Source organism: Pseudophryne corroboree, chromosome 6, assembly GCF_028390025.1.
Source record: "Pseudophryne corroboree isolate aPseCor3 chromosome 6, aPseCor3.hap2, whole genome shotgun sequence".
In the NCBI taxonomy this organism is placed as follows: domain Eukaryota; kingdom Metazoa; phylum Chordata; class Amphibia; order Anura; family Myobatrachidae; genus Pseudophryne; species Pseudophryne corroboree.
Window position 1 is genome coordinate 766220238 of NC_086449.1, and position 15615 is coordinate 766235852.

Consider the following 15615-nt stretch of genomic DNA (forward strand, 5'->3'; position numbering starts at 1 on the left):
ACTGGACATGGGAAGACTGTGTAATATCAAAGCCAATATTCCTAGGGCAAACTACGTGACTATGTCATATCAAAGCCAATATTCAGAGGGCAATCTAAGTGACCCCAAAGGCAGTGGACGAATACTATGTAATTATAAATATACATGTGACAGTCAGTTGGAACTCGTCGTGTGACTTGTGTGGTGTTTTTTTATTCTATAAAAATTAAAAAACTCATTCTGCTGACAGACAGTGTCTAGCAGGTCCGTCATTATATAATATATACCTGTCCGGCTGCAGTAGTGATATATATATTTTTTTTATATCATTATTTATCATCCAGCTGTAGCTACCTCTGTGTCGGCACTCGGCAGTCCATCCATAATTGTATACCACCTACCCGTGGTTTTTTTTTTCTTTCTTCTTTATACATACTACATCTCATTATCATCCAGTCTATATTAGCAGCAGACACAGTACAGTACGGTAGTCCGCGGCTGTAGCTACCTCTGTGTCGGCACTCGGCAGTCCATCCATAATTGTATACCACCTACCCGTGTTTTTTTTTTTCTTTCTTCTTTATACATACTACATCTCATTATCAACCAGTCTATATTAGCAGCAGACACAGTACGGTAGTTCACGGCTGTAGCTACCTCTGTGTCGGCACCCGGCAGTCCATCTATAATTGTATACCACCTACCCGTGGTTTTTTTTTCTTTCTTCTTTATACATACATACTACATCTCATTATCATCCAGTCTATATTAGCAGCAGACACAGTACAGTACGGTAGTCCACGGCTGTAGCTACCTCTGTGTCGGCACTCGGCAGTCCATCCATAATTGTATACCACCTACCCGTGGTTTTTTTTTTCTTTCTTCTTTATACATACTACATCTCATTATCAACCAGTCTATATTAGCAGCAGACACAGTACAGTACGGTAGTCCACGGCTGTAGCTACCTCTGTGTCGGCACTCGGCAGTCCATCCATAATTGTATACCACCTACCCGTGGTTTTTTTTTTCTTTCTTCTTTATACATACTACATCTCATTATCATCCAGTCTATATTAGCAGCAGACACAGTACAGTACGGTAGTCCACGGTTGTAGCTACCTCTGTGTCGGCACTCGGCAGTCCATCCATAATTGTATACCACCTACCCGTGGTTTTTTTTTTCTTTCTTCTTTATACATACTACATCTCATTATCATCCAGTCTATATTAGCAGCAGACACAGTACAGTACGGTAGTCCACGGCTGTAGCTATCTCTGTGTCGGCACTCGGCAGTCCATCCATAATTGTATACCACCTACCCGTGGTTTTTTTTTTCTTTCTTCTTTATACATACTACATCTCATTATCAACCAGTCTATATTAGCAGCAGACACAGTACAGTACGGTAGTCCACGGCTGTAGCTACCTCTGTGTCGGCACTCGGCAGTCCATCCATAAGTATACTAGTATCCATCCATCTCCATTGTTTACCTGAGGTGCCTTTTAGTTGTGCCTATTAAAATATGGAGAACAAAAATGTTGAGGTTCCAAAATTAGGGAAAGATCAAGATCCACTTCCACCTCGTGCTGAAGCTGCTGCCACTAGTCATGGCCGAGATGATGAAATGCCAGCAACGTCGTCTGCCAAGGCCGATGCCCAATGTCATAGTACAGAGCATGTCAAATCCAAAACACCAAATATCAGTAAAAAAAGGACTCCAAAACCTAAAATAAAATTGTCGGAGGAGAAGCGTAAACTTGCCAATATGCCATTTACCACACGGAGTGGCAAGGAACGGCTGAGGCCCTGGCCTATGTTCATGGCTAGTGGTTCAGCTTCACATGAGGATGGAAGCACTCAGCCTCTCGCTAGAAAACTGAAAAGACTCAAGCTGGCAAAAGCACAGCAAAGAACTGTGCGTTCTTCGAAATCCCAAATCCACAAGGAGAGTCCAATTGTGTCGGTTGCGATGCCTGACCTTCCCAACACTGGACGTGAAGAGCATGCGCCTTCCACCATTTGCACGCCCCCTGCAAGTGCTGGAAGGAGCACCCGCAGTCCAGTTCCTGATAGTCAGATTGAAGATGTCAGTGTTGAAGTACACCAGGATGAGGAGGATATGGGTGTTGCTGGCGCTGGGGAGGAAATTGACCAGGAGGATTCTGATGGTGAGGTGGTTTGTTTAAGTCAGGCACCCGGGGAGACACCTGTTGTCCGTGGGAGGAATATGGCCGTTGACATGCCTGGTGAAAATACCCAAAAAATCAGCTCTTCAGTGTGGAGGTATTTCAACAGAAAAGCGGACAACAGGTGTCAAGCCGTGTGTTGCCTTTGTCAAGCTGTAATAAGTAGGGGTAAGGACGTTAACCACCTCGGAACATCCTCCCTTATACGTCACCTGCAGCGCATTCATAATAAGTCAGTGACAAGTTCAAAAACTTTGGGCGACAGCGGAAGCAGTCCACTGACCAGTAAATCCCTTCCTCTTGTAACCAAGCTCACGCAAACCACCCCACCAACTCCCTCAGTGTCAATTTCCTCCTTCCCCAGGAATGCCAATAGTCCTGCAGGCCATGTCACTGGCAATTCTGACGAGTCCTCTCCTGCCTGGGATTCCTCCGATGCATCCTTGCGTGTAACGCCTACTGCTGCTGGCGCTGCTGTTGTTGCTGCTGGGAGTCGATGGTCATCCCAGAGGGGAAGTCGTAAGCCCACTTGTACTACTTCCAGTAAGCAATTGACTGTCCAACAGTCCTTTGCGAGGAAGATTAAATATCACAGCAGTCATCCTGCTGCAAAGCGGATAACTGAGGCCTTGACAACTATGTTGGTGTTAGACGTGCGTCCGGTATCCGCCGTTAGTTCACAGGGAACTATACAATTTATTGAGGCAGTGTGCCCCCGTTACCAAATACCATCTAGGTTCCACTTCTCTAGGCAGGCGATACCGAGAATGTACACGGACGTCAGAAAAAGACTCACCGGTGTCCTAAAAAATGCAGTTGTACCCAATGTCCACTTAACCACGGACATGTGGACAAGTGGAGCAGGGCAGGGTCAAGACTATATGACTGTGACAGCCCACTGGGTAGATGTATGGACTCCCGCCGCAAGAACAGCAGCGGCGGCACCAGTAGCAGCATCTCGCAAACGCCAACTCTTTCCTAGGCAGGCTACGCTTTGTATCACCGCTTTCCAGAATACGCACACAGCTGAAAACCTCTTACGGCAACTGACGAAGATCATCGCGGAATGGCTTACCCCAATTGGACTCTCCTGTGGATTTGTGGCATCGGACAACGCCAGCAATATTGTGTGTGCATTAAATATGGGCAAATTCCAGCACGTCCCATGTTTTGCACATACCTTGAATTTGGTGGTGCAGAATTTTTTAAAAAACGACAGGGGCGTGCAAGAGATGCTGTCGGTGGCCAGAAGAATTGCGGGACACTTTCGGCGTACAGGCACCACGTACAGAAGACTGGAGCACCACCAAAAACTACTGAACCTGCCCTGCCATCATCTGAAGCAAGAAGTGGTAACGAGGTGGAATTCAACCCTCTATATGCTTCAGAGGTTGGAGGAGCAGCAAAAGGCCATTCAAGCCTATACAATTGAGCACGATATAGGAGGTGGAATGCACCTGTCTCAAGTGCAGTGGAGAATGATTTCAACGTTGTGCAAGGTTCTGATGCCCTTTGAACTTGCCACACGTGAAGTCAGTTCAGACACTGCCAGCTTGAGTCAGGTCATTCCCCTCATCAGGCTTTTGCAGAAGAAGCTGGAGACATTGAAGGAGGAGCTAACACGGAGCGATTCCGCTAGGCATGTGGGACTTGTGGATGGAGCCCTTAATTCGCTTAACAAGGATTCACGGGTGGTCAATCTGTTGAAATCAGAGCACTACATTTTGGCCACCGTGCTCGATCCTAGATTTAAAGCCTACCTTGGATCTCTCTTTCCGGCAGACACAAGTCTGCTGGGGTTGAAAGACCTGCTGGTGAGAAAATTGTCAAGTCAAGCGGAACGCGACCTGTCAACATCTCCTCCTTCACATTCTCCCGCAACTGGGGGTGCGAGGAAAAGGCTCAGAATTCCGAGCCCACCCGCTGGCGGTGATGCAGGGCAGTCTGGAGCGACTGCTGATGCTGACATCTGGTCCGGACTGAAGGACCTGACAACGATTACGGACATGTCGTCTACTGTCACTGCATATGATTCTCTCACCATTGAAAGAATGGTGGAGGATTATATGAGTGACCGCATCCAAGTAGGCACGTCACACAGTCCGTACTTATACTGGCAGGAAAAAGAGGCAATTTGGAGGCCCTTGCACAAACTGGCTTTATTCTACCTAAGTTGCCCTCCCACAAGTGTGTACTCCGAAAGAGTGTTTAGTGCCGCCGCTCACCTTGTCAGCAATCGGCGTACGAGGTTACATCCAGAAAATGTGGAGAAGATGATGTTCATTAAAATGAATTATAATCAATTCCTCCGTGGAGACATTGACCAGCAGCAATTGCCTCCACAAAGTACACAGGGAGCTGAGATGGTGGATTCCAGTGGGGACGAATTGATAATCTGTGAGGAGGGGGATGTACACGGTGATATATCGGAGGATGATGATGAGGTGGACATCTTGCCTCTGTAGAGCCAGTTTGTGCAAGGAGAGATTAATTGCTTCTTTTTTGGTGGGGGTCCAAACCAACCCGTCATTTCAGTCACAGTCGTGTGGCAGACCCTGTCACTGAAATGATGGGTTGGTTAAAGTGTGCATGTCCTGTTTATACAACATAAGGGTGGGTGGGAGGGCCCAAGGACAATTCCATCTTGCACCTCTTTTTTCTTTAATTTTTCTTTGCGTCATGTGCTGTTTGGGGAGGGTTTTTTGGAAGGGACATCCTGCGTGACACTGCAGTGCCACTCCTAGATGGGCCCGGTGTTTGTGTCGGCCACTAGGGTCGCTTATCTTACTCACACAGCTACCTCATTGCGCCTCTTTTTTTCTTTGCGTCATGTGCTGTTTGGGGAGGGTTTTTTGGAAGGGACATCCTGCGTGACACTGCAGTGACACTCCTAGATGGATATACACAAAGTTTTTATAATCCCGCACCAGTTTTCTTAATTACTTTCTTATATGTAGAGCTTAAATGTATCGTGGTAACTACTGCGTTACTAACTTATCTTGGGTTTATTATACCCTATTTCTTGTTCTAAACGCAGGTGCTCTCCAAATGCTTTTGGGTCCTAGACCCACACAATGTAATCAGAAAAAAGAAAGAAAAAGAAGCATTTTTTTGGACGCACTAAACCACTGTTCATTTTTTTAAAATTTTTTATCTTTAATCGGTATGCATTAAAATTGTAATCTCAAGGAATTGGTGAAATATTAAAATATAGTGTGAGTAAGAAAAACAGAATGTGATAATAAAAACTACTAATATCCGAATGGTGATCCCTCAAAGTATCTATTGAAATAAAGGCTATATTGCCTATAATAAAGTATCAGTGTCTTCTCTTAGTATTGTCCTAAAATTTCCTATTATACATATAACAAGCCAGCAGTGTTGTTGTATACCCTTTTGCTACAATTGTATGCAAGCTTTTAAATTGTAGCTATTTGTCTGTTCTTAGAGAATGTAGCAAGTTGTATATTCTCAGCTTAATTCCAGGGATGTGTCACTATTAGCCCTTTATACAGGGGAAATAATACCTCCACTGGTTATCGTGGGCTAATATCACATTTGCACAAATGCTCTTATATAATATAACTGCTTGGTATTAGCTCTCTTCTTACAATGTGTTGCCCAATTATTGACACATCATCTTTTGAGTGTTAATTCACAAAATAAATTTTATTCCACCTTATTTAGTGTATTCTGTTTGGAACTTTAAGCAATCTGACAGTTTGTATATAGTCTCATCATAATTCCATCCCATCAATAATATTTCAGGCAATCATATTTAATACTGCTATTTCATTATTTTCTCCCAGTATCAGTAATGTTTTATTATTTGATCATATTGCTTATTATCAACTTGTGTCTTAATACTTTAAGATCACAGCACCATGTGGCTTTCGATGCTGTGATCACTATGCAGGAGAGCACTGAATAATCACCGCCCGTCTAATTACCGCTGGCCGCTCTGAGCTCAGCGTGTATGCGGGCTGACGCTGGGGCTCCCTGCTCTCTCTCTCCTCTCTCCGTCTGGCAGTCCTGCACGTCAGGCTGCTGCTGACAACGGAGATCGTGAGGGGGAGCGGTGCTAGTAGCTGTGCTGCCTGTATTACGTGGGAGGACAATAAACTAAAGACACATAATTAACATTCTTTCAACTTTGAGTTATTTCCACCATTCGGAAGCAGCCCACGGCCGTTCCACCTTAGGCTTCCTCAGGGCACTAACCAGAGCCAGAGTTTCCGTCTCCTTATATCCCCCTTGTATCATTCTGATTGGATCTTACAGCTGTCAATCAATCAGATCCTGCTGCATGTTTCTAACATGGCTTCTATCATCATTATTATGATGGTAATACCATTGTGATTTCTTATATTCCTGTAATACTGTTACATTCCTATCTATTTTGTGGCTGTAATTATGATCGAAGGATCAAGATAAATGTATCGATAGTATAAAATTATTATTTGGATTATTATTATATTGATGAATATCATTCCCCGAAACATCTTTATTCCCATGGATCATTTCTTCTCATGGCAATTATTATTATAGGGTTTTTGTCATTTTTTAGCAGTTTCTTTGAAAATATACACTATAATGCTATAAAAGATTTTTTCTGTTATGAAAAAATGACTACATATTTTTTATTTTTTTATTATTCAAAGAATTATCGTATAGTTGGAGTCTCATGAATTTTTCTATTTATTAATCCACCCTTATTTCTTTTCACCCTAATTTTCTATCTAGTTATTTTTACCTAGTGATATTTTTTAATTTATAGGCTAGTAGCTTTTTCTAATATATTATTACAACCAATAAATCTCGTTGACTAGCTTCTTACTATTAATCACTATTCTATTTGTTTGATCCTTTAATCCTATACATCCTTAAACCAATAATAACCCTTCCTCAATATTACGTAATAAGTGCATACATTTTAATTTTTCGTGAATTATTCACCATAGTGATATAACCATAATCCCTACCTATAAGTGCATCTCTTCTCCAGGTGTCTCTCTATGGAGATAGTGTACTGTAACTATATGAGTGTTCTCATTTTAATATATGTAGTGTTTCATTATTAATTATCCGTGTTACTTATTCCCCCCCCCCACCCCACCCCCGACCCCCGCCACCATACACCCACTCACACTCAAAGATATTTGTGGAGTGCCTCAATCAAATTCCACTCTCTGTGCCATAGCCACACTGTGTGAATCAACCAAAAATTCCAGGATATGTACTTATCATTTCAATTTTTCTTTCATAAATGTTACCTATTCCATAATCACCACCTGTGTATGGGTGGAATTCATTCTACTCCTTCTATTATTCAGTTCTCTATTTTAGATAATTCTGCCTCACTTTATTGCAGAAGTAAATTTCTAATTAATAACAAAAAACCCCTTTAAAATTATGTTATACAATTTCATCTTATTCCATTCTATTCTTGTTCCATTGAGTACTTTATATCATCTGGGCCGATTTGTCGGACTTTCAATTATTTATTCCTTTGTATCATCCTTCTTATATCATTTTATTTCACATCATCTTACTTCAGAATGTATGTCAATATCAGAAATTATATGGTTTAGAAGAGGAGAGGGAGAGGACCACTCAGTTCACATGATTCTATGCTCATAGGTTGTCTTATAAAAAGGAAGAAAAATGGTTATATTCGTTCATCCCAAAGGGATCAACGCTATTCATGAGGAATATCCACCTCGTCTCCTTTTTTAGGAGTTCCTTTGTGGCATCTCCACCTCTGATACCAAGATGTATCTGTTCTATGCCAAAGGCTTTTAACTCTCTTTCATTTCCTTGGTGTACTTTCAAAAAATGGTTTGCCACACTGGTAATTTTCTTATGTCTCTGTAGGTCCATCGCAGCATTTTTGATGTTCCTGATGTGTTCCATGACACGTATCCTTAATTGTCTGCCAGTCATGCCCACATATCTTTTTCCACATGGACATACCAAACAGTAAACCACTCCCACCGATTTGCAGTTGATATAATCTCTTATTTTCCATTGTTTTCCATATCGATCTTGAATTTCCTTAGTCTGCTCTATATGTCGACAGGTGCTGCATGTTCCACAGGGAAAACATCCCATTAATGGTCTATTCTTTCTACTCTTTCCTTCTCGCAGAAAGTGACTGTGTACCAAGGTGTCCTTCAGGTTGGAAGATTTTCTCCAACTTGTGTGTACTTTTTCTCCCAACATTCCTTTTAGATCTCCATCTGTGATCACCACATGCCAGTGCTTTTGTAGGATGTCCTTTATCTCCTTATATTCGTTACAGAAGGTTCCAATGTACCTGACCTTCTGTAACCCTTCCCCTTGGGTTTCACTCCGTTGTTTAGGATAAATAAGGGATTTTCTATCCTTATTGGCTGCTACCTTGTAACTGCTCTTAATGTTCTTATTGCTGTATCCCCTCAATCTCAACCTCTCCTTAAGTTCTTTTGCTCTTTTTTCAAAATTCTCATCATTCGAGCAATTCCTGCGTGTTCTCAAAAACTCTCCTTTGGGGACCCCTCTTATTGTTTCTGGGAGATGTGAGCTTTCGCTATGCAGTATGCTGTTCGTGGCTGTGGTTTTTCGGTATAAGTCAGTTGTAATCACACCATCTGGTTCAATTGTGATGGTCAGATCCAAAAAGGTAATTGATGTCTGATCCATTTCTGATGTTAGTCTCAAGTTTAATTCGTTCTGGTTTAAGACATTAATGAATTCTGTTAGAAGTTGTCTCTCTCCTTCCCACAGTATCAGGATGTCATCTATATACCGAAACCATCCCATCACATGACTGGTATAGATATCATTTTCATCTGAGAAGACAAATTCTCGTTCCCACCACCCGAGGTACAGGTTTGCGTATGTTGGCGCACAAGTACTTCCCATCGCTGTACCTCGGGTCTGGAGTTAGAATCTTTCATTAAAGACAAAATAGTTTTTTGTCAGAACGAATTCTAGGAGCTGCACTACAAATTCATCGAATTTATTCATATTTCTCGTATTGAGAAAGTGTCTTACCGCTCCCAGTCCTTTTTCATGACTTATGCTGGTATACAAAGACTCCACGTCACACGTGCATAACCACATATCTGATGACACTGTCAGATTTTCCAGTTTGCCTAGAATGTCCAAGGTGTCCCTTGTATAAGATGGTAATTCTATGACAAACTTCCTCAGTTGTTTATCCACAAATGTGCTTGCCCTTTCCGTCAGGCCACCTATGCCCGACACTATGGGCCTTCCAGGTGGTTTATCAGGATTTTTATGAACTTTTGGTAATACATAGAAGGTCGGTATTTTGGGATTTTCAACCCATAGGAAATCTTTTTCCCTCTTTGTGATAACTCCTTCATTGAAATTCTTTTCTACAAGATGCAGATATTTCTTCAGAAAATTAGCAGTGGGGTTAAAGACTAATCTTTGGTAGCAAGATGTGTCATTCAATTGCCTCATGATCTCTTCGAGGTACATATCTTTTTTCCAGATCACCACATTCCCTCCTTTGTCTGATGGTTTGATCTCAACATCACCCCATTTTTCTATATCCTGAAGAGCTTTAACTTCATCTTTCGTAAGGTTGGGGTGCATGACCTTCAAACCCTGACTGAACAGGCTATCTAAATCTCTGGATACCAAATCTACATATACTTTAACTTGTGGACAGATGTTAGTGTTTGGAAAGAAAGTTGATTTCTTTTTTAGACTCTTATCACGGTAATTGTCACCAATTACTTCAGTGGACTCCTCATTTTCCTGTATCAGCTCTTCCAAAATTCCTATGGCTTCTTCTTCCAAGTTTTCTAGGTGGTTCTCTGCTGTAATATTTTCTCTATTTTTATGGAATTTTTTCAATAGGATCTTCCTAGCAAATAGATTAAGATCCTTTTCAGCTGTGAATCTGTCCATATTTCTCACCGGAGAGAAGGATAATCCCTTTGATAATACATTCTGATGATGTTCATTCAAAATTCTATCACTAATATTGATGATCTTCATTGTATCTTCTGGGATTACCTCCTGAATGAGTGGTATTTCCTTTGTGGATTTCCCCCCCAATCTCCTCTTTCTCTCTTTCTTTGATTTTTGGCTGTTTCGTCCCCTTCTCGTTCTCTTCGGGGTCCTGTGTCTGATACTCCACTTGGGCCTGCCCCTAAAAAATGCTGCTGTCGTCTTTGATTGTTTGCTGCTGATTGGTCTGACATTTCACTCTCAGATGTTTCAAGTTCTGATGTAGAGTATCCTTTTTCTCTAGCTGTATTTCTATATACCTTTTTTATATTCCATCTAAAAATGGTGCCTCTAAGGTAATCATTTTTATCTCTTAAAAATTTTTGTTGTTTTCGTTCTATAATATTTTTCTCTGCCACCTCCACCTCATGTTTGTACTTTAAGTATGTTTTTTGGAACTGTTCTAAACCTTCATATTGTTTTAATTTTTCTCCAATGGTTGTAATTTCTTCCGTATATTGCTTTATTTTGCTATCATCATGTTTTATCAGTATCCTTATCAGATTTTCTGAGCACTCCAATAATGCATTTTCCCATTCTTTTTTGAGTGTTTCTTCCAAATCGAAAGTAGGGAATACATTTGGTCTTAAACCTCTTGGAGTTAGTTTATTACTCTGGTAACTGTCAAACATGGTTCTATTCCAAAACACCTTAGTTTGTTTCATCAGTACATTTTTCAAAAACAGCAAATCATTAGACCAATGTGTTGCATTCTCACTGGAGAGATTCCCAAATGTGTTTTTTTGGGAACTTTGCCATCTTTCCTGTCTACTGTTCAAATCCTGGCACAAATTGAATGAAGCCATTCTGCAACGGATTTGACTCTGGTTAGAAGCAATATTCAAAATTACCTTATCTATATTGAAGAAGGAATCGTCCTTACTGTGCTCGGATTATGAGGGAATACTAGTATAGCACTAGTGAGATATGAATATACACAAAGTTTTTATAATCCCGCACCAGTTTTCTTAATTACTTTCTTATATGTAGAGCTTAAATGTATCGTGGTAACTACTGCGTTACTAACTTATCTTGGGTTTATTATACCCTATTTCTTGTTCTAAACGCAGGTGCTCTCCAAATGCTTTTGGGTCCTAGACCCACACAATGTAATCAGAAAAAAGAAAGAAAAAGAAGCATTTTTTTGGACGCACTAAACCACTGTTCATTTTTTTTAAATTTTTTATCTTTAATCGGTATGCATTAAAATTGTAATCTCAAGGAATTGGTGAAATATTAAAATATAGTGTGAGTAAGAAAAACAGAATGTGATAATAAAAACTACTAATATCCGAATGGTGATCCCTCAAAGTATCTATTGAAATAAAGGCTATATTGCCTATAATAAAGTATCAGTGTCTTCTCTTAGTATTGTCCTAAAATTTCCTATTATACATATAACAAGCCAGCAGTGTTGTTGTATACCCTTTTGCTACAATTGTATGCAAGCTTTTAAATTGTAGCTATTTGTCTGTTCTTAGAGAATGTAGCAAGTTGTATATTCTCAGCTTAATTCCAGGGATGTGTCACTATTAGCCCTTTATACAGGGGAAATAATACCTCCACTGGTTATCGTGGGCTAATATCACATTTGCACAAATGCTCTTATATAATATAACTGCTTGGTATTAGCTCTCTTCTTACAATGTGTTGCCCAATTATTGACACATCATCTTTTGAGTGTTAATTCACAAAATAAATTTTATTCCACCTTATTTAGTGTATTCTGTTTGGAACTTTAAGCAATCTGACAGTTTGTATATAGTCTCATCATAATTCCATCCCATCAATAATATTTCAGGCAATCATATTTAATACTGCTATTTCATTATTTTCTCCCAGTATCAGTAATGTTTTATTATTTGATCATATTGCTTATTATCAACTTGTGTCTTAATACTTTAAGATCACAGCACCATGTGGCTTTCGATGCTGTGATCACTATGCAGGAGAGCACTGAATAATCACCGCCCGTCTAATTACCGCTGGCCGCTCTGAGCTCAGCGTGTATGCGGGCTGACGCTGGGGCTCCCTGCTCTCTCTCTCCTCTCTCCGTCTGGCAGTCCTGCACGTCAGGCTGCTGCTGACAACGGAGATCGTGAGGGGGAGCGGTGCTAGTAGCTGTGCTGCCTGTATTACGTGGGAGGACAATAAACTAAAGACGCATAATTAACATTCTTTCAACTTTGAGTTATTTCCACCATTCGGAAGCAGCCCACGGCCGTTCCACCTTAGGCTTCCTCAGGGCACTAACCAGAGCCAGAGTTTCCGTCTCCTTATATCCCCCTTGTATCATTCTGATTGGATCTTACAGCTGTCAATCAATCAGATCCTGCTGCATGTTTCTAACATGGCTTCTATCATCATTATTATGATGGTAATACCATTGTGATTTCTTATATTCCTGTAATACTGTTACATTCCTATCTATTTTGTGGCTGTAATTATGATCGAAGGATCAAGATAAATGTATCGATAGTATAAAATTATTATTTGGATTATTATTATATTGATGAATATCATTCCCCGAAACATCTTTATTCCCATGGATCATTTCTTCTCATGGCAATTTTTATTATAGGGTTTTTGTCATTTTTTAGCAGTTTCTTTGAAAATATACACTATAATGCTATAAAAGATTTTTTCTGTTATGAAAAAATTACTACATATTTTTTATTTTTTTATTATTCAAAGAATTATCGTATAGTTGGAGTCTCATGAATTTTTCTATTTATTAATCCACCCTTATTTCTTTTCACCCTGATTTTCTATCTAGTTATTTTTACCTAGTGATATTTTTTAATTTATAGGCTAGTAACTAAGGTGTTTTGGAATAGAACCATGTTTGACAGTTACCAGAGTAATAAACTAACTCCAAGAGGTTTAAGACCAAATGTATTCCCTACTTTCGATTTGGAAGAAACACTCAAAAAAGAATGGGAAAATGCATTATTGGAGTGCTCAGAAAATCTGATAAGGATACTGATAAAACATGATGATAGCAAAATAAAGCAATATACGGAAGAAATTACAACCATTGGAGAAAAATTAAAACAATATGAAGGTTTAGAACAGTTCCAAAAAACATACTTAAAGTACAAACATGAGGTGGAGGTGGCAGAGAAAAATATTATAGAACGAAAACAACAAAAATTTTTAAGAGATAAAAATGATTACCTTAGAGGCACCATTTTTAGATGGAATATAAAAAAGGTATATAGAAATACAGCTAGAGAAAAAGGATACTCTACATCAGAACTTGAAACATCTGAGAGTGAAATGTCAGACCAATCAGCAGCAAACAATCAAAGACGACAGCAGCATTTTTAGGGGCAGGCCCAAGTGGAGTATCAGACACAGGACCCCGAAGAGAACGAGAAGGGGACGAAACAGCCAAAAATCAAAGAAAGAGAGAAAGAGGAGATTGGGGGGGAAATCCACAAAGGAAATACCACTCATTCAGGAGGTAATCCCAGAAGATACAATGAAGATCATCAATATTAGTGATAGAATTTTGAATGAACATCATCAGAATGTATTATCAAAGGGATTATCCTTCTCTCCGGTGAGAAATATGGACAGATTCACAGCTGAAAAGGATCTTAATCTATTTGCTAGGAAGATCCTATTGAAAAAATTCCATAAAAATAGAGAAAATATTACAGCAGAGAACCACCTAGAAAACTTGGAAGAAGAAGCCATAGGAATTTTGGAAGAGCTGATACAGGAAAATGAGGAGTCCACTGAAGTAATTGGTGACAATTACCGTGATAAGAGTCTAAAAAAGAAATCAACTTTCTTTCCAAACACTAACATCTGTCCACAAGTTAAAGTATATGTAGATTTGGTATCCAGAGATTTAGATAGCCTGTTCAGTCAGGGTTTGAAGGTCATGCACCCCAACCTTACGAAAGATGAAGTTAAAGCTCTTCAGGATATAGAAAAATGGGGTGATGTTGAGATCAAACCATCAGACAAAGGAGGGAATGTGGTGATCTGGAAAAAAGATATGTACCTCGAAGAGATCATGAGGCAATTGAATGACACATCTTGCTACCAAAGATTAATCTTTAACCCCACTGCTAATTTTCTGAAGAAATATCTGCATCTTGTAGAAAAGAATTTCAATGAAGGAGTTATCACAAAGAGGGAAAAAGATTTCCTATGGGTTGAAAATCCCAAAATACCGACCTTCTATGTATTACCAAAAGTTCATAAAAATCCTGATAAACCACCTGGAAGGCCCATAGTGTCGGGCATAGGTGGCCTGACGGAAAGGGCAAGCACATTTGTGGATAAACAACTGAGGAAGTTTGTCATAGAATTACCATCTTATACAAGGGACACCTTGGACATTCTAGGCAAACTGGAAAATCTGACAGTGTCATCAGATATGTGGTTATGCACGTGTGACGTGGAGTCTTTGTATACCAGCATAAGTCATGAAAAAGGACTGGGAGCGGTAAGACACTTTCTCAATACGAGAAATATGAATAAATTCGATGAATTTGTAGTGCAGCTCCTAGAATTCGTTCTGACAAAAAACTATTTTGTCTTTAATGAAAGATTCTATCTCCAGACCCGAGGTACAGCGATGGGAAGTACTTGTGCGCCAACATACGCAAACCTGTACCTTGGGTGGTGGGAACGAGAATTTGTCTTCTCAGATGAAAATGATATCTATACCAGTCATGTGATGGGATGGTTTCGGTATATAGATGACATCCTGATACTGTGGGAAGGAGAGAGACAACTTCTAACAGAATTCATTAATGTCTTAAACCAGAACGAATTAAACTTGAGACTAACATCAGAAATGGATCAGACATCAATTACCTTTTTGGATCTGACCATCACAATTGAACCAGATGGTGTGATTACAACTGACTTATACCGAAAAACCACAGCCACGAACAGCATACTGCATAGCGAAAGCTCACATCTCCCAGAAACAATAAGAGGGGTCCCCAAAGGAGAGTTTTTGAGAACACGCAGGAATTGCTCGAATGATGAGAATTTTGAAAAAAGAGCAAAAGAACTTAAGGAGAGGTTGAGATTGAGGGGATACAGCAATAAGAACATTAAGAGCAGTTACAAGGTAGCAGCCAATAAGGATAGAAAATCCCGTATTTATCCTAAACAACGGAGTGAAACCCAAGGGGAAGGGTTACAGAAGGTCAGGTACATTGGAACCTTCTGTAACGAATATAAGGAGATAAAGGACATCCTACAAAAGCACTGGCATGTGGTGATCACAGATGGAGATCTAAAAGGAATGTTGGGAGAAAAAGTACACACAAGTTGGAGAAAATCTTCCAACCTGAAGGACACCTTGGTACACAGTCACTTTCTGCGAGAAGGAAAGAGTAGAAAGAATAGACCATTAATGGGATGTTTTCCCTGTGGAACATGCAGCACCT